The 21,541-nt window shown below is 38.0% G+C and overlaps 1 protein-coding gene across 2 annotated transcripts in view; it reads right to left on the bottom strand.

The window, feature by feature from the left end:
- Nucleotides 1-21,541, bottom strand: part of ZNF831 (zinc finger protein 831) — an 87,864-nt gene that overhangs the window by 58,629 nt on the left and 7,694 nt on the right. The window contains exon 1 of one of the 2 annotated variants that reach the window (XM_012539668.2): nucleotides 5,868-6,625. The exons of the other annotated variant lie outside the window; for it this stretch is intronic. The gene's annotated coding sequence lies outside the window, so the exon portion shown is untranslated. Of the gene's footprint in view, nucleotides 1-5,867; nucleotides 6,626-21,541 lie in introns of those variants that run through there. 2 annotated transcript variants of the gene reach the window in all.

Genomic DNA, 21,541 nt, shown 5'->3' with positions numbered 1-21,541 from the left:
ATTATATGAAGATCAATTCTGATGAACGTGGCTCTTCTCAGTAATGAGATGATTCAGGCCAGAATGATCTTGTGATGAAGAGAGCCATCTATACCCAGACAGAGGTCTATGGAAACTGAGCATGGATCACAACATAGCATTTTCATCTTTTTGTTCTTGTTTGCTTGCATTTTATTTTCTTTCTCATTTTTTTTTCCTTTTTGATCTGATTTTTCTTATGCAGCAAGATAATCATATAAATATGTATGCATATATTGGATTTAACATATATATTTTACCATGTTTAACACATATTTGATTATATATTTTGAAAATAAACAGGTTTAATAAAATAATTAAAAGGAGAAAAAAATAAATCTATAAGACAAGCTTGTCTAATCTAGATTTGCCCCCCTCTTCTTTCTATCTACTCCTGTCCTGCCTATTTTCTGGAACCTTTTTTTATTTGAATTTTTCCATGCTAGAAATTTTCATGTGCTGGAGACAGAATAATAAATGAATAGCCAATCCTTATATGTGCAGTGTTCTTTGCCTTTTGCTTATCAAGATGAAACCTTGAGAAACCTGCATCTAAAAAAGTTCTCACACTAATGGAGAAGCCTTGAATTCAACTGAAAGTTCAGATGCTTCACTATTTGGGAGAATAAGCCCACAGCTGTTTATTTGCCACCTTTAGGTTCCTACTTAATGCATCTCGGTTTCCTGTCTACAACACTAGAGGTTTAAAAAGAAAACCAGACATGCCTTCTAATGACCTCCTCTCTCACTATACAATACATGGCATTCATCTACATTTCTAATCTGCCTTAATAGGCAATGATCTAAAAAATAAATAAATAAAATAATAAAAAAAAAGAAAAAAAAGGGAAAAAAAAGAAAAATAAATAGGCAATGATCTACCTAGCATAACCTGGATCAACCAGTCTCTTTATCCCCTTGCCATGGGCATTAAGGTCTTATCAACCAAGACTCCAATGAGTCATGAAAGCATCTGCCATTCTGGAGAGTGGGCTGTGTCTTTGTCTCTTTAATGAGTGTAATCCAGATGTATCTTTGTCTTTTCTTCTCCTTTCTCATTCCCTTTAGTGTGACATTAGTCGTAGTGTCTTCCTTGTGTGAATCAGACGTGAAGGCCTGTTGCTTTTCACTGGGACAGTTAGATGGCAAAGTGAATAGAGCGCTGGGCCTGGAGTCAGGAAGGCTCATCTTCCTGAATTTAAATCTGCCCTCAGACCTTTACTAGCTGTGTGACCCTGGGCAAGTCAATTCACTCTATTTTCTTCAGTTTCCTCATCTATAAAATGAGCTGAAGAAAGAAATAGTAAAGCACTTAATGTCTGACAAGAAAACCCCAAAAGGGCCCATGAAATGTTGAACACGATTAAAAAAAACTGCTGAACAACAACTTTTTAGTATTATTAGCCAGTCTGGTGCTTCTTTGGAAACCTCTGTGTACCCAAAGCAGCAAAAATGGACTGGGACAACCATTCTTAGCATCATTAGGATGAACTGTTCTAGCCCATCTATCCATTGCTGATACAAGATAACGATAGGACTGAGCAGGGAATCTAGACTCCCTGTAATCTAGTACCATCTCTGCCATTAGCAAGCTGCAGGAGCTTGGCAAGTCAATTCCTGGCTCTCAGCCTTGGTTTTCCCATCAATGAATAAAAGAAGTTACACTAGATAACTTTAGATCCCTTCCAGCTCAAAAAACAATGAATACAGTCAATTCTGACATGTCCACAAAGAAATAGCACAAATCTAACAAGGTTATTCAGCAGTACTGAATTAGAATCCTGCCCCTCGGAAGAGAGAATATATGTTTGAGAGGACAGATAAGGAGAGAAGAGAGAGGGTGAGTGAAGAGTGCATTGGATTTGGAATCAGAAGATCTGGGTTCAAATCCTAACTCTGTCACTTATTACTCTGTCACTATACTATGACCTTTCTCATTCTCAAAATAAGAGTGGGTCAGATGCACCTATAACCCCTTTAGTTCTAAAATCCTCTAAGTCCAGATTGCTTCGTCAAGATATTTGGAGACACCCTGTTTTCCAGAGCCCCGCAAACTGGTTATGGGCACCCTGAGCTTAGCATAACAACAATCCTTTGTGCTCAGCCTCTGGCTGATTTCATCATCATTGCCACTCTGACCAAATGTGTTGCTTTGACCAGCACCAGGTATTCTTTGGGGGATTGTGATTTTCATATTAATCAATAACTGTTTAGATCTGTTGGAGCTTCTTTGCCGAAAGCAATCAGTAGTCTCTCCTGAAGCTCTGGACAACTCAAAGGGGGTGAAGTCTTTTCAAGTGAAATATTTAGCAGTGGTGTAGGAAGCTACTCTTGATGCCATTTTTTTGGATCATATTTTCTGTCAGGCATCTGACAAAATCACAGAATAAAACACTTAAAAGCATGGGAACAAGCACACTGGTGACTGGCAAAGCTTGAGAGCATCATCCATTATCCAGAACTTGCCTAAGAATGCCTTTGCAGAACTGGCATATAAAAATGATCAAACTTTTCTGGACAAATTTCAACATCATTCAATAGGCAGTAAGAGGCAGAAATGATATGTCCATATTCACAGTTAGTGGAGTGCTGGAGGCAGGATTTAAACCTAAGTCTAGATCTAGAATATATCTAATACGTCATACTCTTATAGCAGTGGTTCTCAAAATTTTGTTTTCAGTATCTTTATCCTATTAAAAATTATTGAGGATCTCTCCAAAGCGTTTTTGTTTATCTGGGTTATATTTATAGACATTTACCATATTGGAAATAAAAACTATTTTTGAATTTGTAGACCCTCTAAAAGGGTTTCAGAGATCCCCAGGATTCTCTAGACCATACTTTGAGAACCACTGTCTTATAGCAATAAGATTATTGTTATTATCCTAACAGAAAAAATTGCCTTGGTTACACTAACAGTAGTTACCATAACTAAAAATAGTACAGATTATGCTGGCTTCTAGACTATTTCACATTCTTACCAGTACCTTTCTACATAACATCAACTATTTAAAGGAGATCTGCACCACCTTTATATCATAAGACCAATCTAGTCATTATGTGACCCATGTAGATTAGTCAGCCTAATGCTTCCTTAAGGTTAATAAACAAATAAAATAAAATAAGATATTACACTGGTAGACTACATCATTGGTTTGTTTGTTTATGGTGTGAAATAATATAATTTTGAATACTGCATTGCAATAGTTTATTGTTTTATATAATTATAATAATTATAAAAAACAAATAAGTGCATATGCACAGTGCTTAGTCAAAAGGAGGGGGTCAAAAGGAGAATTTCACATGCTATGTTCTATGATTTAAAAGTTGCCTCCCACCATCAAATAGCACCTGCAAACATAAACAACACACACACACACACACACACATACACTGAATATACAAGTATAAAATTCAAAAAAGTTTTATTAATTTTTATTTATTATTTATATAATTTTTATTAAACAAGTATTTATACTTTGCTGTGTGAGGTCTTGTGCAGAGTTTCTTCACAACAATCTTGTGTGTTAGGTACTAATCTAAATGGATACTATCATTTCTCTTTTTCATATGAGGAAACAATGCATAGAAAACAGGTGATTTACCCAAATCTTTTGGCTAGTAAATACTGAAACCTTGACTCAAACTCATCCAAATATAGTGGGTGTGACCAGGAAGAGTTAATCAACCTAACAAGGTAAAAGAATGAAGTCTTCCCTTGATCTTGAATGAGGACTGATTTGACCTTGAAGTTATCTCTGTAAGGTAGTCCAGGGTCCTCACACTTTTTAAATAGGGGGCCAGTTCACTGTCCCTCAGATTGTTGGAAGGCCCAATTATAGTAAAAAAAAGAAAAAACTTTGTTTTGTGGGCCTTTAAATAAAGAAACTTCATAGCCCTGGGTGAGGGGGAGAAACGGCCTCAGCTGCTGCATCCGGCCCGCGGGCCGTAGTTTGAGGACCCCTGGATAGACAAATATCTATTAACATCATCTTTGAGATGACTGGCACATATGGATAGAGTGTTAAATAGCTCACTCTTGGGTTTGGCTTTTAAGGGGAACCTGACAGACAACAGAAAATAGAAGCCAACCAACTTGAGAAAACTGAATGTAGACAAAGAGAAGAGCTGAGAAAGGGGCTATACACAGAGTGCAGACTAGGGTACCTGGGGAGAAAGGAGGACCCAGCAAGCTGCTGGATCCCAGAAGTAGCAGTCATGGAAACTGTGGAACCAAGATGGCACCTCTAGAGGAACAATGGCAAAGTAGTGAAACCAATATTAGTGGAGGAGCAAACTCCCTAGCAGAGGAGTTCCTGAAGCCTGCTTCTGGAAGGGAAGAATTCTATTATGATTTCAAAATCAACACCCTATAGAAGAAAAAGAGCAACCCAGATGACCTACATGCTGTTTTCTTGGGGCCTGTAATCCCCAAGATCCATGTCTTAAACTCTAAGATTCCTCCCTCCAATCTAATACCTGTACTACCTAAAAAGCAGTCTTTCACCTAGGTGCTAGGATGTTTCCTAAAAACCACAAGTTCTTATCATAATTCAGGCATTCATTTTAATTAGTATTTAGTCATTTTTATCATTAATGTTAACTTTTAGCTGAGGTAATGAAGTTATTGTTAAAATAGGTATTTTTTCTAAGTGGCTGTGACATTCATTTGGTTTCTTTTATTAAACTGATGTTATCACTTGTCTAAGTAGCATCCTGTCTTACATTTTCGTTTGGCAGATAAAAATCTCTTATTTCATTCTTGGATAAAGATTTCTTGCAAAAGGAAATCAATATTACTTCTTTGAGCATGGGTCTCACAGTTATTTTAGATCAACTTAAGATCCTAATGGATCCTAAATACTAAGAAAGCAATATATGCATATTATATATCCCATTCACCTTTGGGTGATAACCACAGGATGACAGGTGGTATTATCATCCTTTTAATAAAATGCCTTTTTAAAATTTGATTGTGGAATTACTGTGAGGGGAATTGGACTAGTGTAATTAATTTTACTGACCCAAAGCATGCCTGCTTTAATGAGGATTTGTAGAACTACATTCTTCCTTGAAAAGTAACACTGTGGAACTGATAAGATGACTCTAGATTAAATCTTGCCTTTAGCTCTGTGACAGTAAGCAAGTTACCTAACTTTTCACTCTCCTCAGGCAGTTTCATCAGATTATAACTTGTGGAGCAGTCGATAGGCAGAATTAGTGGAGGGAATTTCCTATACCAATTAATCTCTCAGTACAAACCTACAAGCACACATGCATGCACAGATACATGCAAGTATGTAAGAATTCTTTGGGATGATTACATGAATTATTTTTTCAGAAATAGATCTTTGTGCATGCTTTCTGATGAGCAAATTATACCAAAACATTTTGCTAACAAGAATTAAAAGAGGCTGCTACCAGCAGGTACAAATGGGATAGTCCCATGTGTTGGGAATTCCCCAGTTCAAATCCTGCCTCAGAGTCTTACTAGCTATGTGACCAAGGACAAGTCACTTAATACTGTTTGCCTCAGTTTCCTCATCTGTAAAATGAGCTTCAGAAGGAAATGACACACCACTTCCACATCTTTGCCAAGAAAACCCCAAGTGGAGTCACAAAGAGTCAAGCACAACTAAAAAGACTCAACAACAACAAAAGTAATTAGTATGAATATCAACAACAAAAATACGTGTTAATCACTTAAGAATTGCCATTCTGAGTCCAATCTACAATTTCTTAATATTTTATTTTTCCCAAGTGCTTAACAGATACAAAATAAAGACAAATCTCTTATCACTCATTAAAACAGGTTTTAAAAATAATACATGCCAAAATATCTTACATACCTTTCTGATGAGCAGAGAATTCTTCAGCTATGGCTATTTGATCAAAAAAGTCAACAACCTGACTTGAACCAAAGATGCAATCCATAGGCACAAAACGATCAGTTTCTCTTACCAGATAAAAGGAGATAAAAAGGCTTGAGGATCTTTCTTAGACTCTATGTGATGTTGGCTGCCTGCTTTTAGAGACTTCTAATGATTCTTACTCTTATTCTTCTCATACTGCAGGCCGTGGGAAGAATTTCTACATCCACTGCAGCAAATAAAATAACACAACAGACAGGAGCTTTTGGCCCATCCCTTGAACTCACTGAGAGAAGTACCACTTCTGGCCCTACTGAGGAAGAGAAAAAGCCAGGCAGAGAGGAAACTTAGGCCAGTTCAGAAATAGGAAGTAAATAGTTTCAATACAATAGTTAGAGTTACGGTGACAACCTTTAGAAAACAGGAAGAGGTAAAAACAGAAAAATGAAGTAACTTTTTGAGCACTTTTCTACAATTGTGATTATTCATCTAATAACCCATAAACAGAAGCAGTTAATTGGAAATGTAGGTGCTTAACACATCGCAAGGGAGATAAATTTGTTCAGTAAAAAATTAATACCATTTAACTAGCCCAATTTCCAAAGGCCATACTACAAAATTTGGAATATATGGAATAAGGAAGAAGAAATGCCTTGAATGTAATTATGACCTCTTATTGGGTAGGGGACTACTCTCTAAGTTTTGACCAAGAATCCCAGACTTTGGAAGGAAAGAGTAAAGAGAAAGAAGGTTGGAGTTACCCTCTAAATGCTATTTTTTAAAAAACACAAAGCAATTATCATACAAGGCTGAAGGTAAGTGAAAAAAAAATCTAAATTACAACTTTCTGGAGGCTCATTTCTTGAACTGGATGGTCCTCAGTATTCACTGTATAGACACTGGGATAGATACTGTTCCTTGTATAGATCTAGTGTTTACTCTCTATTGGACATATATCACTTATGCACTAAGCTAACTGTAGCCCTGTGCTAGCTTTACCCTTTGCAGAAACTACTGTCAATCTTATACTTAAAAAAGCAAGTTCCCTTTGAAGAATAATTTTTCCATGAAAGTGACTACTTTTGACTCATGAGAATCCATGGTCCAAAGTTTATAGCTCTTTTTCAGTCCAAACTGAAGAATAGAGAAAAGACTAGCCACAAGTATTGCTTTTCAAAAGGAAGAGAGAAGTTTGGGGAGATGTTCAAAAATAAATATTACCCTCTCTCGTTTTTACAAACACAATGCACATCACAAGTCTTGCAAAGCGTATAATATATAACTGATGAGCGAAGCATGTGGGCCTTGTCAGGAAAGCTGTGCAGAAAAAGAACGATTTGCAAAAAATCATCTCTTTGTGAAGGTTTGGGTCAGGGGAAAACCAAATCCCACAGATGCCAATATCTTGCATCCAAAAAATACAAGTTTTAAAAGGAAAAATTATATTATCTTGGCAAATTGAGGTATCCATAAAATGAATTGGAAAATGAAGCTATCTCATGCAGTTTTGTATTTTTTTAAAAAAGCAAGTGAAACCAGAACACCACCTCCATCTGCGCCAGGGATGAATCACCCTTCTGGCTCACAGATTCCCTCTCCACAGATGGGTAATAATAACTCCCAGACAATGCTGCATCTTGTTTTAGCACCATTAGGCACACATTCCTGACCAACAGCCCAACCTGGGCAAGTGGACCCAAAATCCAGGAAGGCAGGTCAGAAGAATAGCCAGTCAGAGGTTCTAGAGGTTTCATCCCTGGAGAGTTTCAAGAAGAAAACAGCAAATCTGCTTGGGATGGTTTAGACACCCACCTCAAATTCAGGCTTAAAAACTGAAAGAAAAAGGGGTTCTGGTACCAGAAGTCACAAAGAGCCCTGCTGGTGTCCTCTACATTCTTAGGCCCTCTGAGTCAAGGACTAGATAGCTCTGTACAACAGACTCTGCTCTCCACCTCCTACAGACTCTTTGATAGGGATGATGAGTCAAATAGTGATTAACAAAACAACAGCCTTCCCGGTCTCCTTTTTAAAAAAGAATGCAGAGCCTCTAGCCACATCCTGCTGATTACATTTTAGTCTCCCACTTTTAGCCCAGAAACGTGACTCTCTGTCCACCCCTCTCTCCTTATACCTTCCAAGGTAGAAGTCCTAGATAAAATCACAGGTGCTGGAGCCGACACAACCACACTGAACCCAACCCAACAAGGGGTGTCAAAAACTCTGGCTCTTATTCCTTAGACCAATGAGTCAGGAGCATAGATCACTTTTAGAATCATGGAACCATGGAACTAGATGAAATTTCAAAAGGCCCTTTGGCCTGGCCCTCTGGCTTTAGGCCAGGTGGTTGCCTAAACCAATGGTGACAAATAGAAATGGGGAGCACTAAATTGTTCATAATGAGCCCTGCAGGTTGTAAATTGATTGATTTTCTCTTGAAACTACAGTGGTAGAACCTGGAGGACCCTCTCCAGCTGTTGGTTCTAGTGTTTCACCTCTAAAAGGTACTACTTTATGACTCTGGGCAAAAAAAAAAATCTCTGTGGGCTTCAGATTCTTCATCTGTAAAATGAGGGGGTCATACTAGATCACCTGTGAGCTCTATTCCATTTCTAGATTATGATCTAGTAATAAGTTTTTAAGGGCAAGGAGTGGAAGGGCACAGTGGTTCTAGCACAGTGATAGGCATTGAGGGAGATCGGGAAAGTCTTAGGAAATCACTATCCCTTTGAGATAAAACTAACACAGAGATAAGGTATGGTATAGTTCTGCAAGATGATCAACAGGAACCTCTCTTTCCGTAACTGAAATTAATTTCCTCTCAATCAACCCATCAAAAAGCATTAATTAAGCCAAAGACTGTGTAAGTGCTGAGGATGCAAAGACAAAAGCAAAAACAATCCTTGACTTCAAAAGAATCTCACATTCTAATGATAGAGGGGTATAATATATGGGGATATAATAAGTGCATATATATGCTGTACATGTGTGGGTACCTATATATGCAAGATACATACAAAGTAAATACAGGGTAACCTTGAAGCAGAAGGCATTCTAGCTAGAGCAGGACCCAGGAAAGGCCTTCTGTAAAAGGTGGCCTCTGAGGCTTCCTTTGGAAGGATCTCAGGGATTCTCAGAGATCACTCCTCTTGAATTGTCTCCCCTTCCCTGGTCCCTTCATCTACATTATCAAAAAAACAGGCTTCATGTAAACAAACATGAGACTGCACCTGTTAAGTCACATCCCAACAAACTATACACATATGGAATCACTGTGACTGTTTTTAGTGTCTCTGACACTCACTCTATAACTTCAAGGATCAAGGCTGGGTGGGCAGCAAATTTCGTGTTTTATTTGTTGGCAGCACCACACTGTGTGCTGTGGAAGGAAGAAATAGTACCAGCTCTGAAGCTATCTGAAGCCAGCTCTGACACTGTGTGACACTGGATAGCTTCTCATCTTATTCATCAAAGTGAGAGACCATAGAGTCATAGGTTTAAAGTACAAGAAACATCAGAGGTTGCCTAGTGCAACTCCCTCATTTTACATGAAGCAAGCTGAGGCCCCAGGAGGTTCAATGACTTTCCTTTTCATGCAATCACACAAATAGCAAAGAGCAGAACAGGGATACAAATCCAGATGCTCTACGGCTCCAAACACTGAATTTATGTCTATTGGATCAGTGATCCTTGCAGCTTCATGTGATCTGACAGCCTACTCTTGGTCATCTCTGGTCCTGAAGGCCAGAAAAAGTTGGGAAGATGATTCACAGATGATCCAAAAACTTAATGGTACACAATTTCTATCCTCTCTTTTTGCAGAAATATTGGCAAGGAAAATCAGGGCCAAACTATAAACTTTAGAACTGGAAGGATCCTTAAAGACCATCTATTGCCACCCTACCACTTAGTTCTCGTAGGACTATATTCTAAATATAGCTATTAGAAATAGAAATTAGAAATAGATGATTAGAAATCATCGATTTAAAGCTTGAAGGGGTCTTTAGAGGACACTCCCTCTTTTTTTTCTGATGAGAAAACCTGGGCCCAAGAGATTAAGCATGTGCGAGACATTGTGTATAAAGAAGACTCAGGACAAGGAGCTCACAATCTAATGGGATAGACAACGGGCAAACAACTATGCACATACAAAATATATACAGAATAAACAGAAAATAATCAACAGAAGCAATGCAATACAATTAAGAGAGACTTGGAACGGCTTCCTGTAGAAAGTGGGATTTCAGCTGGGCATTGAGGGAAGCCAAGGGGCTATAATGGAAGCCAAGGGAGAGCATCCCAGGCTTATCCAGGGGGATAGACAGGAGAAACTCTCCTGCAGGGACATGGAATGTCATGTTTCAGGAACAGCAAGGGATCACTGAATCAATGAGTTCATAGTGGGGGTGGTAGAGAGGATGACAAAGGAAGGTGAAGGGGATGGGGGAGGAAGGCGGAGGAAGAGCCCATTCCACATAAGGGGTAATTAGTAAAGCTGCAAATCAAGTCCAGGCCCTCTGACTCCAAAGCCAGAGCTCTTTCCACTGAGCTGCACATGTTTTTTGTTCATGAGGAGGCAGCACTAGTATAGTAGAAAGAACACTGAATTTAGAATCAGAAAATTTGACTTCTATTCCCGTATGATTTGCTATTTAAAACACTTTAGACAAGTAATTTACTCTTCTGAGCCTCAGTTTACTCATCTATAAAATGAGGAAGTTAGACTACATGACCTCAAAGACTCCGGAATTCTAAATGAAATCATTTTGAGAGAAAAACTTCTCCCCTCAATATTTGCTGTTTTTGCAGAAAATCTTTTTTCTTTTACAAAAAGCTTTATGTCAATTTAATCAAGAAAGGATCTCTGCTCCCACCCTACCTCCCAGCAAGAACAAAGTTCCTCATATGAAAAACTAGCTATGTTTTGCTCAAAAGAAGACCTGCTTTGCCCTATAAAGAGATCTCAATGGTAGGATCTACATTTCCATGCTAGAAAAACTACCACACCCAAAATAGCATCTAAGAGATTACACTTATTTTTCTGCCTTTTAAGAGAATGTAGCTTTATTTACAAAGACAAAATATTTAAACATTTCAATAAACAGATTATGAAACAGATTTCTACGATAGCCTCTGCCAGCTGCTTCTGCAAGCCAGGAATACTTCTGTCCTTGTGAAATGAAAAGGACAAATTCTCCCTCAAGTCCAAACTACTAAATCAAGAGTAATTACCTTTCACAACAACCTTACCAAGACCAACCCATTTCAATTCAGAAATCCATCATTTCAAGCAAAAGACCTTCTCCATGCAAAGATAGTAACTATTTAGGAATCTTTGCTCAATTCCACCACAAAGGATATTTCCCAAGTATCACCCATGCTGCATGATTCACGTTGGAAAGAACGTTGGAGTTGGGGTCAGAGGTTGCACCTTGCCACTTACAACCTTTGTGACTAACTTCTAGGACATTAGGTCCTCATTAGTATGAAAAGGTGAGATCACCTGTTTGAACAAATCACCATGTCCCCATCTAAAGTAACTAAAAAGATTCTCAAGCCAAGATAACTTTATCCATTATATCCATTATAGATGAAACCATCTATAATGAATCGATCGACTAATGGCATTAAATTAATGTATGTCCTACCCTGTCATGTGGTTCAGTACCCTATATTATTTGAGTGTCCTGAAGTTTAGAGGAGAAAGAAATTCCAGCCGTGTTCCTGAGAGACAGAACTGCTTAGAGGGGGGAGGAATAGAACCTCTATCTCTTCCTTGTTCCCTTGACCAAACAAGAACCTTATGAAATTGGAAGAATCAGACAATTTGGATTTCTCAATATTATCCTAGGGGTGTTTCCTGAATTAGTGGGGACTAGTGGTAGTGTCTACACTGGGAGCTGAGGATAAACCAGACACATTGCTCAAATAAAGCTGTAGGCCTGGACAAGAAGCCTGGAAGACTACTGCCCCTTGCCACTGTCCCATGCTTAAGGGAAACTTTGTGAGTATTTTATGAGGGGAGAAAGGGACATCCATCAGCCCTGAATTCTGAGCTCCCCCTCTGCCTTACATATGCTAAGTTTGAGGCCACTTTGTACTTGAGGGAGAAGTCACAACCTTTTGGGGGGGAATGTTTTATGACAACTGTTCTTACCTTACCACTCCAGTAAATATCCCCAATTAACTCTGGGTAATTAACTGATATGAACTGATAATCAGTGGGGGAAGTACACCAGCTGGAGCTTGGGGAGAAGATCATTAGAAAGACACAACCAGCTAATAAGGGAGCTGGCAGCCACATTCTGGGAATGTGACATCCAGTGCAAATGGGAATTTGGAAAGGTAGCTCCAGGGTTTGTGCTACTTGTAAAATAAAGGGTTGGATTAGATTACCATTAAGGTCCTTTTCCATCTCTAAGTCAAAGATCCTATGAACTGTCATCAAATATCTTGATAACAGCTTGGGATCTACTAACTCCTATACTTGGCTCCCTATGGAACAGTATCTCTCATATACACTTCTTCCTCCTCATCAACATGATGATAGAGACCTGACTTATAGTTTCCTTACTACAGGGAATTCCCAAGAGGAAACTTCCTCTCTCAATGCAACTTATAGACTTAGATAATTACATAGAAATAAGAATTTCCCAGAATCATCAATCAGCCATTATGTAAGAAGTGAGACTCATATACAGGTCTTCCTGGTTTTGAGTTTGACTATATACTATACAATGTTCTCTCTCAATAATAATAATATTATGTAATTTATTATCACTTGCATTTCATAATGCTTTCTCCACAATAACTCTACAAACTAGACTATACAATGATTACTACCCCCATTTTCCTGTCGTAGAAACTGAGGTTTAGAGATAGTTAAGTAATTTCATGATGGTTGCACAACTCTTAAGTGTTAGACTGGGTTTCAAACTTAATCTTCTAATTCCAGTTACAATATTCATGCCACTGGGCTATGCAAGTGTCTTCTGAGTGAATTTAAGTTCTGCAAATGAACTCAGGTCAGGAAGCCATTAGCCTTAATTTAGGGTTCTAAATAATTTTGTACTATAAAGTTTCCTCTTCTGTGCTGGATATCCAGATAGTTGGATAAGATGATCTCAATGATTTCTTTGAGCTCCAATGTTCTATGAGTAGTCAAAGACTCAATAGAGTCAAGAGTTTGAAAGGGAGATATAATCTATCCTGTTCCTCCCTTTTTAATATATTTATATATTCAGATGTGTCATAGACTGTGCATAGAGCAAGGAATAGTACTTTGGAGTTGGGAAGATCTGTGTTAACATTCCATATCTGAGGCTTAGTTGCTGGGTGTCCTTAGGGAAGTCTTTTAACCTTTAAATGTCTCCTAGATGCAGCTCCCTGGGGTTTGCTATAAGAAAACATAAGCTCTGTTGGGGAAGGAACTTCTCACACCAGGAGTTCCCCACGCTAAACAAGTTCCAGATCTTTCACACACAGACCGCAGATAAGCACATCCTTCTCTGAATCTTACGGTAACGGGGTCTTGACAGTTATAGAGCCTCACGGTAACGGGGTCTTGACAGTTATAGAGCCAGGTGGCACTGGGCACGGAAGATTTACATATCAAGTTTAAACCCAGCCTCAGATACTCCCACTTCTGTGATCCTTGGCAAGTCAATTAGACTTGCTGTCTGCAAATGGGGATGGTAATAGTACCTACCTTCCAGCAATGCTGCAACATCAAATAAGATAAGATTGATGGAGTATTGAGCACACTGCTTTGCATATAGCAGGTATTAATAAATGCTTATTTCCTTCTGTTCCCATATGCTAGTAGACCCCATGCTCTGATAAAATACACCTTGCTAGAAAGACTTCACTTACAGTCCTGACTGAAAACTGGGTCTTCAATTCAAGGACCAATTGAGATGATTGTAGGATGAGTCATCAGTAGGCTGGATACAAGGCAGCAAATTCTCTGGTCTTGGCAACCCATGAAACAAATACAAAATTGGGATGGCCTTCAATCCTGAGTAGTCTCCTTTGAAAGGAAGCAAATGGTGCTAAAATCTGCAGGGGTTTTAGAGCATCTACAAATTTTTACTGAAATCATCTTTGTCTAATAACCACTCAACTGACATTCTTTTATAAGAACTCAACTGCATTATATACTTATGATATGAAAGGCAATGACAACATAGCTAGAGAGCTGGCTTCTCAGCTAGCAGGAGCTTGATTTAAACCTCTGACACATACTAGTATGAAATCCTATGCAAGTTATTTACCTTCTCATTATCCAAGGCAACTGTCTAGGCACTATAAATTACAGAGAAAGTGCCAGTTTACATTAGTAGAAGGAGCTTCTTCAACCAAGAGTCCCCATTATCAATGAAGCCACAGTTCTGGTCCCTATATATCCCCTATCCTTGGGATAAATAATAACATTTGAAGACAAAAGAAAGGTAAACTTAGAAAACAAATGGATTACAGATTCTCCTTATAGAATTGGCTGAGTTGCTTTCACGGTTGCACCCAAAGACAAGAAGAAACATTTTTTCCATGATGAAGAAGGGTTCCCGAAACTAAAACTCCTTGAAGGACAAATTCTCCTTGAATCCTTTCACTGTGGGGACTCCACTTGAGGACAAGCAGCTTCATTCTGTAACTTAGGTAGAGCTGGTTTATTTCAGAGCTGGAGATACCAATCCTATTGAATTAAAGAGATTCATTCAATTCTATTCAAATTCAGCTCAAACTGAAATCCAGCTTGTAGAAAAAAAGAGCCAACTTGGAACTCCACCCACTAGCCCCTACTAGCCCCCTTTAGCTTGTAGCCAAGGCTTATAAAAACTGCAACTGCAGAGGACCTAAGATGCCAAGGAATCTCTCTTCCTGGCACAGCAAGCCTCTGTCCACTGAAATAATATTCTCTTTCCAGTGCTACCCTCTCTTTATCCTCATCCATTTCCCTAACAAGACTTTATTCCTCTCTGTCAGGAGTTCTCTAAACTTTACTCCTCCACTACTTTACTTCCCAGTGCCTATAATAAACCTCTTTTATCAGATAGTCTAGCCTTTTCAGGTTTGTAAATTCCTTTACAGAGAATCTCTTCACCGCCAGAAGGAAGTTCCCCAAAACTCCCTACTCTTGTGCTGAATCCCAAGGGGGTGTAAGGGAGCCAAACCTTTCCATTTGGTTCCCTGAACCCTGAACCCTGAACTTGCCACTAGACCTTATCATTTAACTCCCTGACCACTAGGAACCCTAATTTCATTTTGGTTCCCCAAATCTATACCTCATCATTTGGTTCCCTGACAAAAGGGAACCTCAAAACCTAAACCTCATCAATGAGACGCCTGATCATCTTGTCTTGCAGTGCTCCTGATCAACATATACAACAAAACTCCAAAGATAATTATACTCAATGCCAATTGGAGAGAATGAACATGTAGAGAAAATCTGTGAAGAGTCTGACAAGCTCTTCAATTTCATTTGATCCTCAATGAGTTCAATACAAACATGTTGGGAGAGGATGGCATATATCAGAAAATAAAACACAGATTTAAGAAGTGAAAGAAAACTTCAAAAGTTACTGCTTATAACTTTAGACATATTTATAACTTCGGATCAACTGAAACTGTTCCTCCAAACTTACCCATCATTTCATATTCTTATTATTTTTGCCATAACCAATGACCTTGTCTAAATTCTCATTCTTCTTGACTTCTTTGAAGTACCAGATATTGCAGATCATCCTGTCCTCCTGAATATTCTCTCTTTCTGGGTATTCATGAAACTGCTCTCTCTTGTTCACTCATCTAATCACTCCTCTCACATTTCTTTGAAGTTGATCATCACTCTGTGGACCACTCCCTAACTATGAGTGTTCCTCAAGGTCCTATCCAAAGCCATCTCCTTTTCTCTCAGTGATCTCTTTAGCTCCTATAGCTTCAATTATCATCTCTATTCAGATGACACCCAGATGTACACAACCAGTTCTAGTCTCTCTAATGGGCTCCAGTTTCCAGGAAATCACCAACTACCTATTTGACATTTCCAACCAGATCCCTCACAGTCACCTTGAAATCAATTTGTCCAAAACAGAAATTATCTTTCCCTACAAATTCTCTCCATGGATTCTAACTTTTGTATTTCTGTTCTGGTCATCTTTTTAGTCATTCTGCATCATAGGAGTTATTACCAACTTTTCACTCTCCCTTACCCCATATCTTTTCCATTAGCTGCCAAGTCTTGTTTAATTCCACCTCCCATATCATCTCTGATATCCAATACCTTCTTTCCATTCACATGGCCACCACTTTAATTCAGATTCTCTCAGTTACTTCTTCCCTGGACAACTGCAATAGCCTTATAATATTAGTCTCCTCTCTCTCTTCTATCTTCTGTGAAAGCTTCCAAAGTGATTTTCTAAAAAACATAGGTCAGATCACATCATTCCCCTACTCAAAAGCCTCCGAATGTTGCCCGTATCTTTTTGCTAAAATATAAACTCTTTTATTTGTCATTCAAAGTCTTTTACAATCTGGATACCAGCCTAACTTTTAAGCCTTGTTCAAATTACTTTCTTTTATCAACTCTACTAACAAGCCAAACAAGCTTACCTCATATACATATCACTTTATATGATTTTTGTCCATGCCTTTGCACAGGCTGTCCCTCATTCCTGAAATGTAACTGTCTTTACTTTTCTGATTCTTGGAATACCTAACTGCCTTCAAAGCTCAACTAACATGCTATCTCTTATCAATCAATCAACAAGCATTTCTTAAGAGCTTGCTACATGTTAAACACCAAAGATCCAAAGAAAGGCAAATATTGTTTCTGAGTGCAAGGAGCTCACAATTTAATAATGGGAGCGTCTGAGAGATTAATATTAATAATTATTAATTTGTGATCCATCTTTTTCCTCCTATTTTTAAGACCTCACTCCATAAAAAAGTAAGTTAATTAAGCCCAAGTCATGTATCTGTGTAATGATCGCATTAGCACCCTGGATACCTTAGAATCAGCCAGAGTCAGGATAAGCAAAAGTCCTCCGTCTTTATACTTGGTCTTTAGAGGTAGGATTGAATTGGATGGAAGCAGAATCTCCATGACCTTCCTTCTTCCTCATTTGCCACCAAAATGACTCTGGCTAGTCTTACTCCACCCCCTAGTCCCTCCTACAATTCTCTGTATACACCAATTATGGAGCCAGCACAGCATAGTGGGAAGGGCCATTTTCCAAGCTTATGCTTATAGAGTATTGTCCAATTGGTAATTAGCCTTAAGTGCTGGAACCAACCTCAGTGCATCGACTCAAGAGTTTCAGCCTTTTCCATATCTGGGCCCAAGGATCCTTACTTTTTATTTACTTTAAACAAAAGCCAACTCTGGATCAAATGGATCTTTTGTTGAGTATCATGAGCAAGTTATATTCTCAGGAGAAGTTGAAGACTTTCATCTGGCCTCCTTATTAAATATTCACCAATCAAGAATAATTCCCTGTTCAAAGGCAATAAGGTTTTTCAGAATCTCCCTTAAGGTCTTTGGTTACTGAGAGAAACCATTAATTATTGGTTAACCTAGAATTGATTATTAATTACCTGATAATGTTTCTCAGGGGTTTTATTTGCAACAACACAATGAAATGATTATGCATAAACAAGGCATATACTGCATAAGGGAAAGGCACCCATGTTAAAACATGGTTTTTCACTTTCACTAAGATTTGAAGGAAGTCAGAGAGGAGGCAATGATGCAAAGTGGGAAAATTTCAGGCAAAAAGATCTTCAGTGAAAATGAACAGTAAGGAGATGGAATATCCTGTATGAGAAACAGCAAAGAAACCAGTATCACTTTGTATATGCATCTTTTTTTCCCAATCTGATAATCTGATTTTGTTCTCTTATTTTTAAGGTTAGCTAAAAATTTATCAATTTTTTAATCTTTTCAAAGAAACAGCTTTCTGTTTTATCAATTATATATTCTTCTTGATTTCCAACTTACTGATTTCTTGTCTAGTTTCCAAAGCTTCTCTTTTGTTTATTTTGTGTGCATTTGTCAATTTTCTACTTTTAATTGCATATTAAGTTCATTAATCTGCTATTTTTTCTATTTGGTTAATATATATTTTGGGAAATACTATTTTCTTTCTCTATATTTTCCCTCTTGGATCCCATGCAAGTAATTTCTAGATCTTTATGGCAACCTAAAACTCTGTTAAATATATTTGCACATTGTCAACTGCTCACTGGAAACTAAAATTTGATGCATTCAGTACGGAAATCATTATCTTCCCTTTCAGACTTTCTTATTTCTGTTAAGGGCACCACCATTTTCTAGGTCAACCAGCTTTCTGGCCTCAAAAGCATGTTTGCCACTTTCTCCTCCCTTACTTTCTGCAGCTAAACAGTTTCTTCATCTTTCCAAACATTATTTTCCATCAAACTACTTTTCTTTGCTTGGAGACCTACCTTCCCTAGTTCAATTCTCCTTAGTTATGTCCACATCAGCTGGTTATCCTATAATCCATCCTCTACACAAGAACCAAAATAAAAGGCAGAGATCTCACATCAGTATCCTACCTCAAACCTTCAGTGGCTTCTTACTGTCTAAAGGATAAAATCCCAGCTCCTTAGCCTGGCACTTTGGAGCCTCCACAATATTACTCACATCTATTTTTCCAGCCTCATTCTATACTAGTCCCTTTGACCCATGTGTCAGCCAAAGTGAATCACTAATTTTTCTCAAAACCTAGCTTATTTCCTGCCTTATACATTTCTATAAGCCATCTCCCATGGTTACGCACCCTCCAACTCTATGCCTCAATTCAAAAGCAGCCTCCTCTGTCTGCTGATCTCCCAAGTTGTTTCTATCTTCACTACCTTCAGTTTTGCTTGTATTATATTTATTTGTTTATATGCCATGGTTCTCTACCTCCCCCAACCCAGTAGATTATAAACTCTTTGACAAAAAGTCATTTTGGGGGAGAGGGAGCTTTGTATTCCCAAAACCCAGTATAGAGTTTTCAAGAGTAGATGTTTGAAAATTTTTTCTTAAATGGCCCTCCACTTTCTTCTAACTCAAATAGAAGAATCTTCTATCTTAACAGTGAACGAGGTGCAAAATTGGGAAAGGCATACTGCCTAAAGCTCCACTGGGAGGATGTCTTTTACTAGTTAATGTTTATTATACATAAGTATAATACAATGTATATTACATGTTATTATAATGCATTATATAATATATTGCCTTAATATTTATAAATGATATTTATAAAATGCTTTAGGGTTTGCAAAACATTTTACATGCATTATCTCACTTAGCCTCATAACCATAAGGTTGTCCTCCAGGCATTATTTTCTGAATTTTACAGATAAATAAACTGAATCTCAGACAAGTTAAATGATTTGCATAGGTTCACACTACTAGCAATTGTCAATATCAAGATCCACACCCATGGCTAGCCTGACCTTGAGTTCTGTTTTCCACTATAGTACAAGGCCTTTCAATCAAGCTCCAGAACAATGCAAGGCTTCCTTACTGTTATTTATTATTTCTCAAAAGAAACAACAATCTATAAAAATATAGGTAATTGCCTAAAAAAAGGTTGTTGCCTCCCTATCATATTCAATTGGTTAAACAATCTCTGCATATGGACAAGTTGGGCCCAGGACTAAGAGAAACAGAGCAGACTAAATTACATTTAGGAAACTGTGTAGTGTTTTTAATGACCATTTCCCACCCCCACAGCAATTGCTTATCTTTTTATTTAAATACAAATGTTTTCCTAGTAATGCTTTACAGTCATAATCTTGGAACAGTGCAGTCTCTCAAATAACAAAAATAAAAAAGAAAATTGAAAAACATTATCATGGATACAAATTAGCCACAAGATATTTATGCTGACCAAAAATGGCATAGGGATATTATTGAAAAAAGGATTGATTAGAAAAAGAGGTTTGTTAGTAAAGAAATAAGAATGAAGCTATAGCAAGAGCAAGGGATAACATAGGTGTAGTTTAGGTCTAGCAGCGGCTAATGAAATTTTAAAAGACCTCAAGGAAAGCTGCTATGGGATAATACTTCTATGAAGGTTCTTTAAGAGTACAATGACAAAAATAGCACAAAATATGAAGGCATGGATGAGTTGAGATCCATCCCAATGCAGGAACTAGTCATATCAGTGAGAACATTGATCCATTGAAGAAGCATAGGTAAATAAGCTTGCATAGATAACTTATTCTGTAAATTTGTGTTGGTTATAACTTCCCCAAACTGGAATAACAATCAGCCATACCTGACCCCAGGGATGCTGTGAGAATGATGTGGGAAAGATTCCTTTCTAGATTCCCACCCCCTCCTAGTTAATAATGTAAATTACCCTTTGACTCACAAATTCTGGTCCCTTTGAATTCCAATAGAAGATCCAGACCTGTCCCAGCCCCACCGGGATCTGAGCCAACTCTGGGGCTACACCCCAAAGCTCCTGGAGCTAAGTCTTCTATTATAAAAGGGCCATGCTAGGAACCCCTCTTTGCAGAGATTCCAAACATGGCAGCCATGTGAGGATCTCCTACTTCTAAACCCAATAATAAACCTCTTTTATCAATTTAGCTCTTGGGCTAATAAATTCCTTTATTGGGGACTCGCGCCACTACTAGACCTCAATTACCGCCGTATCCTTGCGCCGAATCCAAGGGGGTTGCAGGGGAGTTCTGTTTGGCTCCCTGTACCCCAAACCTGCCACTAGACCTTAACTAAACCCTAATTTCATTTAAGTACCCCAAATCTAGACCTCAACAAGAACAAATGAGATCACATATATTCAGGACACTTCCCCAACTTCTTTGTAGAGGAAGGAGATTATAGATTGGGACATTACATTAGTCTTTTTCCATGTTTTGCTTAGGTTGCTTTTTTCACTTTTTAAATCTTTGTTATGAGGGATGGCTCTCTGAGAAGAGGCAGAAGAGGGATGATATATATTAGGAAATGTAAGGGACAAAAGTTAAATACACAAATGAATGTTAATAAAATCAGTAAAAATACATATGATGGCTATTTTTTAAAAAGTGCTTTCAGCTTCATTGAGAAAAGGGTTATAGAATCAGATCAAATCCAGTGGACAGTATTACTTCCAAGTTATTATATTTAAAGCATTTATCCATCTTTTCTATTAGCAAACAATAAATGAAAGTGACAAATATCAGTTCAAAATCACTTTATTAGGACATTTTATTTAATTGTTTTTGTGGGAAAATGTTGTGGAGAAGGTTGTTTTAAAGGAAGCTTAGTGATGTCTCAAACACATTTTAAGGAAAAAAAGAAAAGAAAAAATGGACTATGGAAATATAAAATAGTGACTTAGGCTATATCTAATTTGCTTTCTGGTTCTTTCCTCTAAAGGGTCTTCATGACAACCAAACTCTAGCAAATATGAGGCAGGTTTCTAGATTTCTGTTCCTATCTGTATCTTTATTTTTCTCTCTGACTCACTGTCTCTGTTTCAGTCTTTGCCTCCTTCTCCCTCTTTCTCTCTCCCCCATCTCTCTTTTCTTCCCTTCCTCCTCTCTCCTCCCCTCCTTTTCTTTCCTTTCTCCTCCCTCCCTTTCTTCTTCCCTTCTTCCCTCCCTTCTTCTCTCCCTCCAGACATCTGAGCATC

Source organism: Sarcophilus harrisii, chromosome 2 (assembly GCF_902635505.1).
Source record: "Sarcophilus harrisii chromosome 2, mSarHar1.11, whole genome shotgun sequence".
Lineage (NCBI taxonomy): Eukaryota > Metazoa > Chordata > Mammalia > Dasyuromorphia > Dasyuridae > Sarcophilus > Sarcophilus harrisii.
Note: the sequence above shows the minus strand (reverse complement) of the source record. Positions and strands in the feature narration are given on the sequence as shown.